General features: G+C 40.7%; 1 pseudogene; it reads left to right on the top strand.

Annotated features, from left to right (window-relative positions):
* Positions 1 to 16,403, top strand: part of LOC147438373 (small ribosomal subunit protein eS8 pseudogene) — a 38,764-nt pseudogene extending 22,361 nt beyond the window's left edge.
* The last annotated feature ends 945 nt before the right edge of the window (positions 16,404 to 17,348 follow it).

Genomic DNA, 17,348 nt, shown 5'->3' with positions numbered 1-17,348 from the left:
GACACTTTTGTACTACCCGAGCATTGTGAACAAGTAAGTCTGTAAATAGTTAACATCCAATTTTATAAGTTATATGCTTGGAAGCTCTCATGTAAGTTATGTGGCTCTGGTAGGTGATATTTCATCCTACAAAGTCTGCGTCAAATTGGTGGTACGTCATAGAGGTAGCCCCTCATAGTGCACAGACGTATGAGGTTTACCATGTGCCAATCTTAGTAGCATCAATGGAGGAGATCAAACAAGATGCTCAGTCAGAAGCCGCTGAGGTGGTGCCAGACAAGCATCAAGCTGCTACTCTCTATGGGGTGCATGTAGAGGATCTACAAAATGAAACGACGGACATTTGCCTAAATGGAGACCTCTATATAGACATAGGGAGCTATGCTGAGCTATGCGAGGATGAGAGAGAGACCTCTCAAAGCCATAAACATTGTATTTTAACAATTTTGCTCTGTTTTATAATATATATTGTATTCACGTGGCTTTTTGTCCATTCTTATCTATATGCTATACTTGAGAAATTCAAATTGTGTTTAATCATCATTGCTACCACTCCAGGTATGTTCTCACAAGCAGGGACACTCCTTGGTGTGTCATGAAAGTCTGATACATCGATGCAGCACCGCGCTCTGAGTGCGATGGAGACTGAGGCTACAATCGTGAAGGAGGTGGTGGAGGGACGAGCAACATTTATGAGCAGAGACGGATCACCTCCTTTGTGATTGCAGCCTCAGTCTCCATCGTAGTACAAGTTTCATCCTTTTATAAGATACATAGAATGAACACGAAGAACAAATTCACAAGAACTTCATAGGAATCTCCCTACACAGGAATCCCTCTCTCTCTCTCTCTATCTATCTACACAGGAATTCCTCTCCCTATTATCTAAAGTATAGATTATAATTTGTCCATGTTTTCTTCTCCATTCAATATTAAGATTAAATGTTTGTGTGTTTAATGCAGGTATGATGATGAGTTTCTTTCTTCTTTGTCATCCCATCAGAGGAGGTGGTACGATGACCATCATCGCTCTGAAGCATCATCATGTCATTCCACTCCTTCAGCGGCTCCCGCTGTTTCGAAGCATTTAGTGCTCCAAAGCTTCGGTGTCGACAAGACGATCTTCACACTTGTCTAGGCACCGACACTCTAGTGGTGGCGGCAGCGATTGCTATGGGGATGCCTCCATCGAAGCCTCGACACCACCTAGTGTTCGACAAGGCTCCTTACCTTCCACTTCTTTGCCCGCTCCCACACCAGCCACGGCATCGCCATCTACGCCAGGTTTTGCGTGGCTATCAACCGTTCCTGGTACTCCTCCGGGAGTCACCCCAGTCGACACTCCTTGCTTCGGGGCCCAGACTCCAGTGGAGACACTTGACGTCCGTACCCCCATTGAGACGCCGCTAGAGACCCCTACCAAGACATCCAGGTTCACGCGTCACAGGCAAGAGGGCTTGCTGTACTCGATCGACATCAGCAGCGGCATCATCTTGGATGATGAAGGCAAGAAGGTGATCTCGCACATGCACAATTTTTTCTCTCAGGTGTTTAGACACTACATAAACACCTGGAGTGAAGTGCCAAGTGAATTAAAAGACAGAGTCATCAGCATGCTGCATGATGAGTTTCCCGTGTCAAGTTGGGATGAGCGCTTCAATGAAGACTTGATGAAGGTTCGAATGCGCGAAGGCTGCAAGCACAAGTGTTATGAAGTACAAAAAGCAATAAATCATGTTTGGAATAGAACAGATTGGCTGGACAAAGAAGATTGGAAGAATGCAAAGCGAGCAGCACGCGAGAATCCTGACAAGTGGAAGCAACAAAAGGAGGCAACCAAAGCGCGAGTAGAGGTAGGGAGCTCGCACCACTTGGGGAGCGGCGGGTGGGCATCATTTGAGGCTGATTTTGTAAGTGTTTTTGCATTGCTCTTTAGGTTTGATAGTTATGTCTATTTGTACTTTTAAATTCTAACATAATGGATTCTTTGTATGTTTTGAACAATGGTCAATACAGGACATGACCCCACATCGTATGAGCGCGAGTATGCAGGCAGAAAGGGCTTAAACACCCTGATAGACATTCTGAGTTCTCACGGCGGCATGGTTAGTATTTCACTTTACTCTTTTACATTTGTTGTATTTTAATGATAAGCTAAGAAAATAAATTGTTTTGTAATTATATGTTTATACTTATAGAAAGTATGTCATTGTTTTTTTCTACAGAATTTGACAGATACGCTACTTGGACGCAATGAGACATCTGATTAGACGACATTAGTCTAGCCATAGCCGTAGCCAGATAGCATTAGTTTCCTTTTGTCATAGATTTTATATTGAGATGACGTGTATACGTCTTTTGTAACTATTGGAAAACCATGTATTTTCTTAAGAATGACAATTGTGTTGTAACTATTACATTTGCAAAGCTTAACAATCAAGTGATTTTGCCTATGATGTGTATAATTGTCATTGATTTACTTTCATCAGTTTACTTTCGTCCAATTACTTTTGTCATTTTTGTATCTTTATTTTGCAAACAATACAATGCATGATGGAGTTAATGGTTATATTGTCTTGTGGGTGACTACTTTGGGTCTATACCTTGCACTTTCTTTCAAAGGTGAATCTAGGCTTATCTTGGATTCAGTTAGGTTTACTCTATTATTGAAACATTCAGTATGGTTGATGGGTGGCAGGGAGTTCAATGCCCTGTCACCCAAAGTATTTTACTCTCAGGCGTCGCTATAATCGTCGCTATATAAGGCTCTGCAACGTCACTATGAACATCACTATAGGAAGCCTGCAAGAGACGCTATTAGTGACAGTCTTAGCAACACCAGAGAGTATAAAAACCCAATGTATTTTCGTCCACTAAAAGTGTCACAAGTGCACATAACCTCTTGTAGTGTACTGAAGTAGGTCGACCCTTGTAGCTTATCAAATAGGTCTTCTATCCGTGGAATAAGGAAACCTATTCTTGATAGTGATCCTATTTAGTGCTCTATAGTTGACACACATACGATATGTGTCATCTTTCTTTTGCACTAATAACATTGGTGAACAAAATGGAAGATGAGCATCTATGTACATATCTTTTTTCCTGAACCTAAAGTAGATTTGCCTTTCAAGGAATTTAACATTGGCAGCCATGCAATCAAACCATGGTGCCCCTAGGATTAGATCCTCATGCTTGAGAGGAGAGATGAAGAAATCCTCCTTGTCAACATAGCTTTGGACATGGAGCCTCACTTTCCCAATTAAGGGAGTGACTGAGGCTTCTTGCCCCTTGAAAGCACCATCGGCAAGTAGGACATCTTCCATCTCATAGACTTCGATTCCTAGCTCGGTGGCCAACTCTATGGGTATGAAATGTGAGTAGAACCAGGGTCAAAGAGAATCAAAGCATCATGTTCTCTTACCTTTCCCCAAGCATGGCATAGAGGAGATCCTTTGTGATGAGCATCATCTTCTTGAATTTCAACCAAGGTAGCTCTAGGAGGCTCATTACATGTATTCTTGTGGGGACACGCATGATAGGCATGCCCCTAGTCCTTGCACTTGAAACAACGGTTATCTTTTCAATAACGCTCTAGCTCTTCAAGAGAGAGTTTATTTTTGGCTTTATAAACTCTCTTCTCCTTAGCTTTGTTGTTTTTGGCGTTGCCTTTGGGAGACTTTTGGATGTTGTCCTTCCCCTTAGGCTCGTTGGGGTCCTTGTTTTTCGTGGGCTTAAGATTTCTCTTAGCCCCTTTTTAGAAATTGATTCTTGAAGCCACCATGGTATGGTGTATGATCGCAGATATGGTGTGTGGCCTTTGGGAGTTAACATACTCCGCCATACCCTCAGTTAAACCCACACAAAATTATTTTTTTTGCTCTCCAAAATCCATATTTTTGAAGACAGTGGCTCTGAGATTTAAATCCAAGCTTGTCTACATATTTGTGAATAGATTTGTAGGGAGAGAGCTTTAAGCTTTGCCATTCGGTGAGTACTTTGTCTTTGGCATTGGCAGACAAAAACTGCTTCATGATGGAAGCTGTTAAAGCTTCCCATGTTTGTGGAGCTTCACCGTTTGCTCATAGGCTAGACCAGCATTGCCTGGAGGACTTTTGAAAATGTATAGCTACATGAAGTAGCTTAGAGGACTCTGTGAAGCCCTCATCTCCAAATGCCGCATCGAATTGTTGGATAAGGGCCAAGACTTTGTCCGTAGCACCGAAGGTGCCACCGTAGGTAAGAAAAGAGATGTTCTTTCCTCCCTCTTTGAAATTTTTTAGCTTGGACGACCTCTTCTAGGTGGCATAGGATTTCCTATGGCCTCTTCTTTTAGATGGTTTGAGAGCTGCACCATCACTTTCTTCAGAAGAGGAAGAATATGAGGAAGATGGAGAGGAGGGTGACCTCTTTCTCACCTTTTTCTTCCTTTGTTCCTCCTTGTTTGCACCATCACTTTCTTCAGAAGAGGAAGAGGATGAAGAAGATGGAAAACAGGGTGGCCTCTTTCTCGCCTTTTTCTTCTCTTGTTTTATTTCTTCCCTCTTTGAATATGGTGTAGAGAAGTATGTGATGGCCTTCTCCATTTAGGGGGTGTTGGAGAGCATTTTGCCAACCATCTTTGTGGAGCCATCTTTGTCGAGGTGGAAGGAGACTCACTTCTTTCTCATTCTTTTGGTGGGGGCTCTACTGTTGAAACTTGGATTCTCCTTTGAGAGAGAGATGCATCATCAAGTAGTAGATTTTTGAGCCCTTTGTACGGATCCTCCTCTTCTTCCCTTATCGGAGAGAGTCCTCTTTTGGAAGTCTCACAAGGAGGCTTCCTAGGTACTCTGTCTTCTTGGTAGGGAGTTTGGAGAATGCCGTGGGTGCGCAATTGCTATAGCACTTCACCTTGGAGGGATAGATTGCCCAGGGCTTGTTGAAGCCTAGAAATAAGATAATTTACAAGCATAGGGGCATCATTAGTTTCTCTTTCATTAGCAAAATCAAAGCTATCAACATTCATTTCAATCTCTTTTCCCTTTTCATCCATACTAGCAGATTTTAGGTGTAAATTTTTACTTGTACTTTGGCACATCAAGCCCTAGTTTCTACTCCTCTTTACCTTCAAAGATAGGCACTCAAGCATCTATACATGTGGCTCGAATGTTATTAATTGCAAGGAACAGAAGAGAGGGTTCAACAGATCCAAGTCAGCACCGGTTCTTGTCAAGCTTCTAATGGCTCAATAATGGTTAGCCATAGGCAAGCGCCGTAGGACTCCATCTCTAGGACCATAGCTCTCGAAGGTGTCCCCGTTAACTACATAAAGCAGGCCTACTACTAGGATAAAAAATCCATATTCTACTGACTCTTTTGCAATTAATAACACCAACCATTTGTAGAAAGTTTGAGGACCTCTCTTCTTGAACAAGAAAAGATAAATAAATAGCTCTCATCCAATGTAACATTTAATGCACTAGTAACTTGTGTGTAGCGGAAATTGATAACATTAAGAACAAGTTCTGAATGAGCATAGAGAGAGTACTTAATTTGAGAAAGCAACCTAGAAATTTACACCTAGCTAATTTGGCATTGAAAATACTTGAAAAGAGAGAGAAATAGAACAATTGACAATAGTTGAGGGCCAGATTTACATGGAGCATGTTCCCCCTCCATAAAGGCTTTGTATTATAGCTTCTCCCATCAAAGGAGAATTTTGTACGATACAATCCTTGTGTTCCTTGATAAAACTCATTGGTACAATGAAGATGGAAGCTTCATGCACCAAATTATTCTTGAAAAACACACCTAGTGTCCCTAGCCTCAGTCCCAAGACCTCACACACCTTAAAAAATGGTGAGAGCTAGAAGGGAATGAGGAAAGATTAAGGGGAAGAAGGTGTATCTTAGAAGAAAGAAGTATTCTCCTCACATAATCACTCTAATAGCATAGCTTAGCTTAGTAATTAGCATAGTAGAGGAGATGAGAATACCATTGAAGCTTGGCTCTTGGTTGTATTTGCATTCCAAAGCCAAGAGTTGGTGGTGTAGGCCTCTACTTCTCAATGCTTGAAGAAGGAGATGTATTTCTTCTTGCACACATGAGTTGTGTGTGTGTGTGTGTGTGTGTGTAGCATTGTGTTGTTAGAGTAAAACGCAACCCTCACCCTCATCTTGGTTGACCCCTCTTGCTATTTGCTCATGATGGCCTCCCATTGTCTCCTGTAAAGCTTATCCAATTACAAACTAGAAGCATAATTGATAGCCTTTTGACAAGTGTCCCCCTTTCCCCTTTTGTGAGAGCTTTAAGTAATTCAATAATTCAATTAAACTCTCATTGGACCTCTTAGTCTTCTGGCCAATAGGAATCAGGCAAGCCATTGGGGTGTTGGATGCTCGTTGGACCCCTTGGTAGACTGTCCAATAGTCTTCTAGGGAGCTTAATTTCTATTGGTTATTTTACAACCAAATTTTAAAATTGATTAGACTAACTTTACTCTAGCCTAATTCTCATTGGTCCACCTCTATGACCAGATTGGGAGCAACTGGGCTAGGAGCCTGACATGTGTCCAGTATTCCCTTTGTGTAAAGGGGGAGCTTTGGAGTGTGTGTGTGTGTGTGTGTGTGTGTGTCTCTCTCTCTCTCTCTCATTACTTACTAAAAGTGTTCTCCCCCTCCTTCCTAGGGATGTGGAATACTTTTTAGTCTTCCCATGAGCATCCAATTTTCCCTTTGCTTTGGCCATTGGATAAATGAGTAAGTTTCTGGAACCTAATTCTATGGAAGTCTTAATGGAGCTGAACCTTAGGTCTTTTAAGCCCCATTGAAGCACATTTCTCTTTTGCGAACTGTCCCCATTTGGATCCCTATTTTCCCTCCTTTGGATCCTTGACAGAGACCGATCTGGTAGCCTTACCAATATTCTAGCTTTTAATCCCCTACTACTTTCCCATATTAAATGATCAGTTTAGCATGAGAAAATCATTTGGGAGTATTAGATATTAGTTTTTATGACATTTTACAAGAACTACAAACCAAAGTTTATGTTGGTGGATTGTTGGGATATAGATGACCTATAGGGATAAAAGCATGTATTGGTGGTACCACTTTTTGCAGCTTTTGGTGGTACCTTTAAAAAAATGGGGACCGGTAATTTTTTTGCAAAAAAACTCAAAACTTGACAGACTTTATACTTTTAGATTCTACATGAAAAAATATATCCATTGATATATAACATGCTAGTTTACTTTACATATAACACATGAAGATGGAGCTTGTAAAGTGCTACCAAAGGAGTGTCCAAGACACCCCTTTTTGGTACCACCAATACATGCTTTGGCCCATACAAGAGAAGCTCAACGTGAGCAACATTGGTATAATTAATGCTACAAGCAAATAAGGGTAAAGAAGGTAATCACTCACCTGCTCACAATTGCATGGTAAAACAAAATTGTCATACCTCCCCGTATGATGCACACTAGAGTCCACCATGTTGAGGCCATTGTCAGGCCGTCTATACACATTTGAAAACCAACACTTGAAGATGAAAGTATGAAAGGTTCTAAAATTGACCTTTAGTATCCTTTCAATAGTCCCACAATATGTGGCTTCATCACCATCTGTGTCAAAGTTACCCATGATGCAACTGTCCATGGTGGTTCGACGCTCATCAATGTGGCATGTACAAAAGTCTCGACCCTTTGACCACATAGAGTTAAAGGAAAGACACTACAAAATAAGAAAATATATGTTATCATTTACAAAGATAAAATCAAGAAAAAACTATACAATATGGCTTCAGTATATGAGTATCTACCTTTTGTACACAACCTTGTGCATACTCCTGCTCTTTATCAATGATGTCTTCTTTGTGTACTTTTTCTTCGGTCATTCTCTCACGAATCCACTCAACACTAATGAGATCTTGGAAACATGCAAGGTGTCTAAGCACTAGGGGTGCCCTTCTGCCTCCATGCGCTTGCTTCCATGCTTCCCTCTCCTACAAACACCTTGCCTTTGCCATTGCCCATCTTACCCACTTGGTCATAACCTTTTCATTGAGGATACAAATGTTATTGACCACTCGGGATAGATCCATATCCATGTTAAATAATTTTCTCTTTCCACTTGGAAAGTGTGAAGTCATCATTGCATCCTCCTCATTTGAACACATGCGAGGCATTGAGGGATCAACTAGAGCTAAATACTCTAAAATGTAAACAAATGCTTTTTTCATGATCCACCCATCGGCCATATATGCATTTGGTTGGGACCGTAGCCGGCGCACAAAATCTTTGACAGCCTTTAAAAACCTCTCTAAAAGAATATCCATCATCTATGCACTACTTCACATATAGCAATCTCCTCGACCATGTGAACCAAGAGGTGGATTTGGCTAAGAAGAATGGATCAAGAAAATGCATCCTCAATGGCATACACGGTCTCCACGACAAGTGTTTGAGCAGTAGGAATGACATCTATTTCAATTTCTTTGGAGCTTACAAATATACAGGAGAACACACAAGAGTATACTAAGTGCTTGTTGAGGGTATTGTGTACATAGAAAAGTTTAGTTGAGTGGAGCTATGGTGTACCTTACTAAGTCCCTGAGTTTGAAAATAGCTTTCCTCACTTTCTTGTCCCGGAAAATGCACGTACTCACCGAAAAAATAAACTACAATGGCAAAATAGTAAATGAGAAAGTGAGAGAAATTCATACACACAAATCAATATCTAGAAAAAAGTGAGAGAGAGGGAGAGATAGAGATAGAGAATGACCTATAGCATCTTGTGCTAATCATGGGACTTAAACCCATACAATTGAAAGCTTCCACCTTTCTTCGCTTTTGTGAAAGCTCCCTTTAGTGACCTCATGTATCTCTGTGTGAATAGATGCTATGGAACCCTTCACTTGATGTAGCTCTTCTTTGCTGCACTTTAGGAAGCACAATTTTTCCATTGGAGGCTTGACGTGGAGTGGCAGAGGTGGGGAGACGTTTCAAGGCCCTTAAATCCTCCCTCGCCCGCAATGAGTCTTTTTTACCAATAATGTGGTCCCACAGGGTGTGAAATCCATTCTTGAATATGTGCATGGGATCCAAGAGGTGTTGTATTTTAAGGTCCTTTCAGTATGAAAGCCTCAAATATATGGAATACCTTGACATACCTTTTGGTGGAGTAGTCGAGAGTGGATCATTGTTGTAGTGCTCTTCCCAAATAGTTGCCCGATGTGCCATCATGAGATTTAGTGGTGTCTTCCCATTTTTTGGAGCCTTGTATTTTCTATGAGAAACAATGGTTGTTTGGATAGATTACCTTGCGCAAGGAATCTGGCCTCTTCGTCACCAATGATGGCTCTTAAGTAGGGTAGGCATTGTGACCCAAAGTGGACAACCCTGCACACATCACATTGTTAGAGAGAAGCTTCAAACTCCAAATGGTAACAAGGAAGAAGAATGAAAATAACATGTCAAAATTCTTTCTAAGCCCAATGATAGTCGTGCATAGGCCACATAAGGATTCCCTTCACAATGGCTTCTTCTCCTTTCCTTTGGAAGTGAGACATCTACAACGGGGATGCCTCTCCATAACTCCTCCAACTCCTCGATTAGGGGATCAAGGTAGCAATCAATATTCTCCACATTGTACTTCCCTGGCACAAGCAAGGAAAGAATTCTATTGCCTTTCTTCGTTGTCTCCCCATGGTGGAATATTGTAGTTGACGATCACCACCGGCCAAGTGCTCCATGAAGTGGACTTGGTACCAAAGGAATTGGCACCATCGCTTGCCAACCCAAGCCTCAAGTGTGGCATGCTCATTGCGGTATGGTATGCAATCATTGATGCTAGCACGCTTGGATGCGCTCATACTCCATGCCAAGTGTAGTGACGTACGATCTAGCTGATCGGTGATTCGGAGACATATGGTGATCTTTAGGAAGCATTTTTCCCATCAAACTACAACAAAAAAAGATTATTAGTACAAATGCAAGCCCACACCATGAAGGGAGTGCTATGTATAAAAAGGCATGGATAGAACTTACCCAAGGATTGTATCTACACTTGCATTGCTCCAAACATATTTTGCTTGCAAGTTGAAGACTTCCAACAATGCTCGGAGCACCAAGTACTGTGCACCCTTGTAAAGAGGTGTTCGAGCACTCAACAACAACCGTCCTCCGTTGCTGCTACCCGTTGAGTGCATGGTCTACAATCTTCCTTGCACATGTTGCCTTCATGATCCAATAACTCATCAACCATGTCAAACATGTGCTCATCTTCAAGCTCAAAGTGTCCTTGAGATGTTTGTGGGGGAGCTCTCCAAGTAGAGCTGGTGGGAGGTTCACAACAGGCCATACCTCCGCCCAATCTCTCTTGTCTTTGTCTTTCGGCCTTGCATGCCAAAGCACCACCACCAAACACAGACCACTTGGGCGCATCCTCAAGTGAGGGGGGACTGTGCTCTCATCTACTCGTCGAGCGTCTTTTCGAGGTGGCCAAAGCCTTTCATTCTCCACATTCTCCAAAGCAATGCGCCTCAAGCAAAGGATTGCCCATTTGCAATTTGCGCAAGGACAAGGGAGTTTTTCCTTGAGCCACCAATCACATCCTTGGCCGTTTGGAGGGCCACAATCATCCCAATCGCCCTGTACACGCGTGAAAGAGAGACATGTTAATTCGGGAAATTTATTAAAAATCACATGTGCTCTAAAAAATAAGCAAGCAAATAATAGATTAGGTGTTAGCTAAATTTTCAATAAGAAAAATTGAGAGAAATGACTAAAAATATATATTAAATAAATTACTATGAGTATCACAATTAATTAAAAATCACATGTGCTCTAAAAAAATCATAATTAGTAGATTAGGTGTCAGCTAGACTTTCTATAGAAAAATACAAAGAAATGACCAAAAATTTCTTAAATAAAGTACAATGAGTAAAAAAAGATCAAACCTTAAAACAAATAAAAGAAATAAATGAGTAAGAAAAGAAATAGAGGCAAAATAACAAATAAAGAAAGAAAAGAAATGAGTAAGAAAAGAAATAGAGGCAAAATAAAATAAAGAAAGGTACTAAAGGGGGTGGAAAATTAGATTGGGGATTGTAAAAAGATTGCAACATTGGATACTTTTTGAACATTGGATTTTCTTGGGTGCGGTAATGTACACAGTAATTTACGCGGTAATTTTTGACCGTCTTAAAGAAGAAATAGAGCAAGATATGCCGCATTTTTTGGGTATACCTTTCTCTTGAAGCATTACCGCCATTGCACTTGCTGCCTCCTCCTCTCCCTCTCAAGTTCTACCCTCAGGGGGCTCACTATGTGTAAAATTACCATATCATGTGCATTCAAGACATGTTTGTAAACCCCATATTTGTGATTTTTTTAGGAATATGATGTATCCTTTTCTTTTAAAACTTGTAAATTCTTTCAATTTTTAAAAAATAGTATCCTTATATCTATATATTTTATAAGTTTTGAGAACTTTAATCCTTCTGTTGAACTCACGTGATAGGTTACATTTTTCTTAGGTGACCTCCCCAAGGTTCTGCCTCCGCCCCCCCTCTCTCTCTCTCTCTCTTTCTTTCTCTTTCACACACACACACACACACATAGACATATACAAGCAAACACACACACACACACACACACACACACACACACACACTTTGGTGGGGCGCTACATCATTGTCGTTGGAGAGTAAAGGGTGGACCGTGAGAAGAAGGCGTGGAATCTTCACACAATCGATTGCATATAAGTGGAATCTCATACCTATTGCATATTTGTAGGCAGTGTTTGCTTCCTTGCCCTCACTTTGCTTGTTTGCTTGAGTTCCTGGTTGCCGTCACTTGCAATGCTTGATTTCTTGTAGAGAGCGTGTGATTAGCTTGTAGTAGGTGTTCTCTTGTTTGGTGTGTGATTAAGAAAAGAGCAACAAGAGAGAGAGGAAAAGAGAGGGAGAAAGAGAGATTAGTGTAGATTTAATGCTTAGTGCTAAGTTAGAGTTGAAGATGTTAAGTTAGTGTTATATTAAAGTAAAAAATTCCTATTTAAAAGATGTGTAATTTTTTTATTAAAAAAATGAAAGAATGACCAAAAAGTTAAACATTAAACGAAAGACCTAAAAAAAAAGAAGTATAAAAGAAGGAGATAGATAAAAATAGAAAGAAAGAAAGATAGGTAGATAGATAGATAGATAGATAGATAGAGAGAGAGAGAGAGAGAGAGAGAGAGAGAGAGAGAGAGAGAGAGAGAGATTAGAGAGAGATAGATAGATAGATTGATTGATTGAATTATCGTCCACAGAGGTCAAATATGACCCATGGGACCAAAAACAGAACATAGCAATCGCCCCAAATATGTGTGGATGTTTGATACATATCAATTAAGGACTAAGGGTCCATCAAAAGGATAGAAGAAAAGAACAAAAACCTATGGGGGCTTAGGTGAGGAGATAGACGGTTTGGGAGTTTGAAATTCTTGAATAATGGCTTTACTGCCTCGATAGAATGCCCATTTACCTTGCTTGAGGGCTTCATGCACCCTCTTGAGTTCATTTTTTTTCATCTTGAGTTGTATCATGGATAATTCTTTAGCGTCCATAGCTTTGTTTCCTTCAAGAGTCAGGACTCGTGTAGCAAATCAATTCGCTCCTCTTTGTCCTTGAAAGTGAGGACACATTGCTTGGGTGGCACATGCCTATGTGTGTCGTGATCCAAGAAACAATTTCAGGCTCGATATGAACTAGTTGAAGAATGTCATAAAATTTGGTGATTGGTTCTTCGAGGGTATCTTCGTTAGAGCACCATGTTAGACGGAGCTCCCCAATCCTAACCTTCAGACCAAGAGATTCTTGTAGTTCGCACTCTTGTAGGGCCCCTTGTATCTTGGTATCGATCTTCTTCCATGCTACCTCATGAGCTTTATTGTGTACCTCCATGACACTCTCGGCGAAGGAGGATTTGACTTCCTTTGCTTTTGCGAGCAAAGCTTGACTCTCTACTTCTTTCACATCCTCCAGTTTACGCAAGCACTCCTTTAGCTTCCGGTTCTCCTCGATGATTTCTTGTACATAAGCCTTTAGATCTGTAATTCTTGCTAGAGAGAGGGACGGGAATAGAGAGAGAGAGAGAGAGAGAGAGAGAGAGAGAGAGAGGGTAGAGAGAAAAATTAGAGAGAGATAGAAATAGAGGAAGAGAATAGACAAAGAGAGAAAGAAAGAAAAATAGAAAGAGATTAGAGAGAGATAGAAGGAGAGAGAGGAAGAGATCTAGATAGAGAGAGGAAGAGATAGAGATAGAGAGAGATAGAAGGAGAGAGGGAGAGATAGAGAGAAAGAGGGAGAGAATATATATATATATATATATATATATATATATAGAGAGAGAGAGAGAGAGAGAGAGAGAATAGAGAGAAAGAGTCCATTGCCCTATGTAATATGGCTATTGCCAGATTCACGAAGGATAGAGGGGTATGTGAAAATGCTAGGAAGGACCAATGTACTGACTGTGGTATGCCACTCAAGGTACAAAAATCCTTGCAATGGTCAAGCTGCCCTATGAACATAGCTACCACCTTCTCTGCTTTGCATCTGCATGCTACCTTTGGGCTAAATGTAGGGCTTCCACCTACCAGCAAAGAATACCAACAGAACGATTGTGAAAGATTGTAGTGCAAGGGCATTCAATCACACCAAGCTTTGGTAAGATAAGCATAAATCATAAGGTTAACTAACACATATGGTATGCTAACTAGCATACTGAGCATAGTAGTAGTATCCTACATAGCATGTTGGATATGGTAGTCAACATATTGCACATACTAACTAGCATGTTTGGAGTGCTAATTAAGCATGCTTGCTGGTATATTGGGTATGCTACCTAGCATATTAGGTATGCTAATTAGCATTGAGTATAGTAGTTAGCAGCTACATAGCATACTAGGTATGCTAGATAGCATATTGCACATACTAACTAGCATGTTTGGTGAGTTAACTAAGAATGCTTGCAGGAATATAAGGTATGCTACCTAGGATAATGAGCATAGCATTAGTATGTTACATAGGATATTGAGTATGCTAGTTAGCAACATATTTGTTGTGCTAACTAAGGCTGCTTGCAGGTATATTAGGTATGCCAGCTAGCATACTGGACATAGTAGTATCATTAGAAGAACTTTGGAGTCACTTTTGGGCCCTGTAAGAAGTTCCACGTCATCTTAGAGAGAGAAAATGAAAATGTTAAATAGTATATTTTAGGTGACTCTTTGTTGCACCAACAAACAACCAAAATGACATTCATTATTATGTAGCTGCCATCTTCTTTTCTTGTCCTTCTTTCTCTTGTCAGGAATCTAACAATATGTCTAATGATATGAAACACCAATTTACAAGCGTTCCCTCCAAAAACATAAGCTATAGGAAGTCTATCAACTCTAAACATGCGACTACAGTGATTTCAAACGCAAGCTTCCATGCCTTCGCTACCAAAACTTGATATTTTGTTAATCATTGGAATGGAAAAACTTCTTTTCTTGATGAAAACATCAGTTTGAACTTGCAATCCCCAGTCCCTTCATCTTCAGCACTTACTCAAAGAAAGAACACACATCATCTTCACGTTGATGTATTGCAAGCGTACGCACCATTGTAGAAACATAGGAAGGAGTCTTTCTTACTCTAATGGGAGAAAGAACTTAGAAGGACAAACAAGGGACATCATTTGGATTTGTGGATCGATGGGTCTATTTACTCAAAGGATCCTACAAAAAATGTGCCACCTCCCTTTGCTAATATCACTAACATTTTACATTTCATAGGCGATGGCAAGGATGGGCTACTTGGATACACTGAACATTTGGAAATGCAAGGATTGAATGTGCACTACAACATGCCATGCAAAAATCGATGCGGATACCAACGACTCAAAGCTAGTTTTAAAAATAAAATGCACTGAGATAAGAATCAGAATAAGCATCGACATCGTGTCATCTCGGTATATGCACCTGTATATTGTCCACGTCGGAATAAGCAATGAAAAGAACACCGGAAAGACCGCCTGTATATGCACCGATTTAATATTTTATTATATTGATGTTTATTCCGAGGCGTATCCCAGTGTCTGTACCAGACTCTGTACCAATGGGGCAAAACCTGCCAAAAAAAGTTTGGGTAGAGAGGGCTGGGAAGTGATGTTGCATGTATTGCAGCAATTGAAAACAACCCCCTTGGCCCAAAAGAAGAGTACACAAGCAACCGCACTCCACCTACAGCTTCACGTTAAAGAGAAAGTGTATATAGATTAGCAAAATTGTAAGAAGAACAAAACCAAAAAATCAAAAGCTTAATCATGACAATTTCCCAAAAGCATAACCATAACGTTGACTCCTCCCAAACCATAGGCACAACGGCATGAAGATTCTATAGCCATAATTAAAACATCATTCAAAAACTGCAAAACCATAAATATAACCCACTTGCCATACCACAAACATAACCATAACTTGCTTGTCATACCGTAACCATAACGACCATACCATCACTACAAAACCATAACCATAACCATAACCATAATCTGATTTCCAAACCATAACCATAACATGATTTCCATACCATCATTGCAAAACCATAACCATAACTTGATTGCCAAACCCTAACCATACCATGATTTCCATACCATCAATACAAAACCATAACCATAACTTGATTGCAAACCATTACCATAACCTATGTGCCATACCATAACAATACCCTTGTGCCATACCATAATTGCAAAACTATAACCATAACCTCTCTGTCATACCATAATTGCAAACAAAATGCAAAAGCATAAACATAAGCTGAAACTCTACATGTATACGATGAATGAGTAAGACTGTATCAAGAAGACCACAACTACAAAAAAAAACATATATGGAGGATTTCACCCTCATGGTAATGCCTCCAAGTCAATGGCCTCTCCCTCCTCCTGTAGTTGGGTCAAAAGGGCCACAAGTCCATGCTTGTACCCATACTTCTCCTCTCGGCGTGTCGGAGGGTGCTTCCTGCAGAATTATGGTTTAATCATGAGATAAATCTTCAAATAACATATACATTTTTAACAATCTAAAGCATACGTATAATAATTATAGACTCATGTCAAAGTGTGTCATATCCTCCACTTCCAATATGTGATGCTCAAGCAGACTCCAAACATGCTTTTGGCTACATCTCTCTGCTGCTAAAATCTATCAGGATTGTCTTGTGTCTCTCATGCAATCCCCGCCCACTCCTCTACATCCAACCATGCCAACTTTGGACTGCCGTCCTTGTACCCGCTTCTTGCCTCTGACCGACGGTGTGACATTGTGACATACGCCACGCCCAAAATCCAATCATTCGAGACTGGATTCTACCCCTTTGCCGACATGTACTCTCTGTGAATGGCATCGACGACGATGTAACTCTTTCTTTCATCATCTTGATTATCCCAAATCTCCATCAGAGAGTGGCCAAACTGAACTGTACAGAGCTATCGAATCCTTTGTCACATGGCCTTTCCGACCCTATCCGCCACAACAGCCCCATCCCTGCTCTTATACACCTTGCTAGGATCATGCTTGTTTGATCCCCAAGGTGTACGTGGTGTGCCAATCGATGAACTATCTACTAAAGAGAGTGGTGGACACTCTCCCGATGGTGTGGACGCATTAGTAGAACCGCTACCACAGCCTCCAGAACAACGCCTACCTTGTCTCAAAGATGAACCACCAGTTGATGTAGGGGGCACACTCGACTTAGGTGTGGGGCCGGTCGGTGTAGGGGGCAGACTATTCCTAGGCTTAGGGGCTGTCGTAGTAGGTCAAAAGGAACTAGTTGCCCAAAGGTACTATGTGTAACTAACCTGCTTTGGTGTGAACTGTGTCAAAAAGGAGCCCATCTGCTTGGGTGACATGTCGACCGGAGTGACATAAAAACTAAAACTATAAGGGTATGTATCATTGTCATCGGCCATGGCTATTGATACACAAATATCACAGATAATATATGTTAGTTTACAAAAGGAACACTTAAACAATATAAATAACAAAAAACAAAGCTGTAACACAACTCAATGAATCTATCCAATATTGTAGACTAATAAAAATAGTTTTACAACAGAGTTCCTAGTAGTTAATCTCTCATCTTCTATGAGATCTGATGCACCAAAGATGTCTATCTCAATCTGTACTTTTGCATCTTTGTCATCAAACTCCACTTCTTAGTCGCTCTTCGCATCAACTTTAGTATTTGAAAGGTCATGTCTAGGTTCATGCATATGCTCACCATTGACCTCCAGCTCAAAATCCAAACTTATATCATCCATTGGCCTTGCACTTTGTTCATGA

Source organism: Adiantum capillus-veneris, chromosome 17 (assembly GCF_014529385.1).
Source record: "Adiantum capillus-veneris isolate H3 chromosome 17, ASM1452938v2, whole genome shotgun sequence".
Taxonomy (NCBI): domain Eukaryota; kingdom Viridiplantae; phylum Streptophyta; class Polypodiopsida; order Polypodiales; family Pteridaceae; genus Adiantum; species Adiantum capillus-veneris.
The sequence above is the reverse complement of the archived record's forward strand: the minus strand, read 5'-3'. Positions and strand labels throughout refer to the sequence as shown.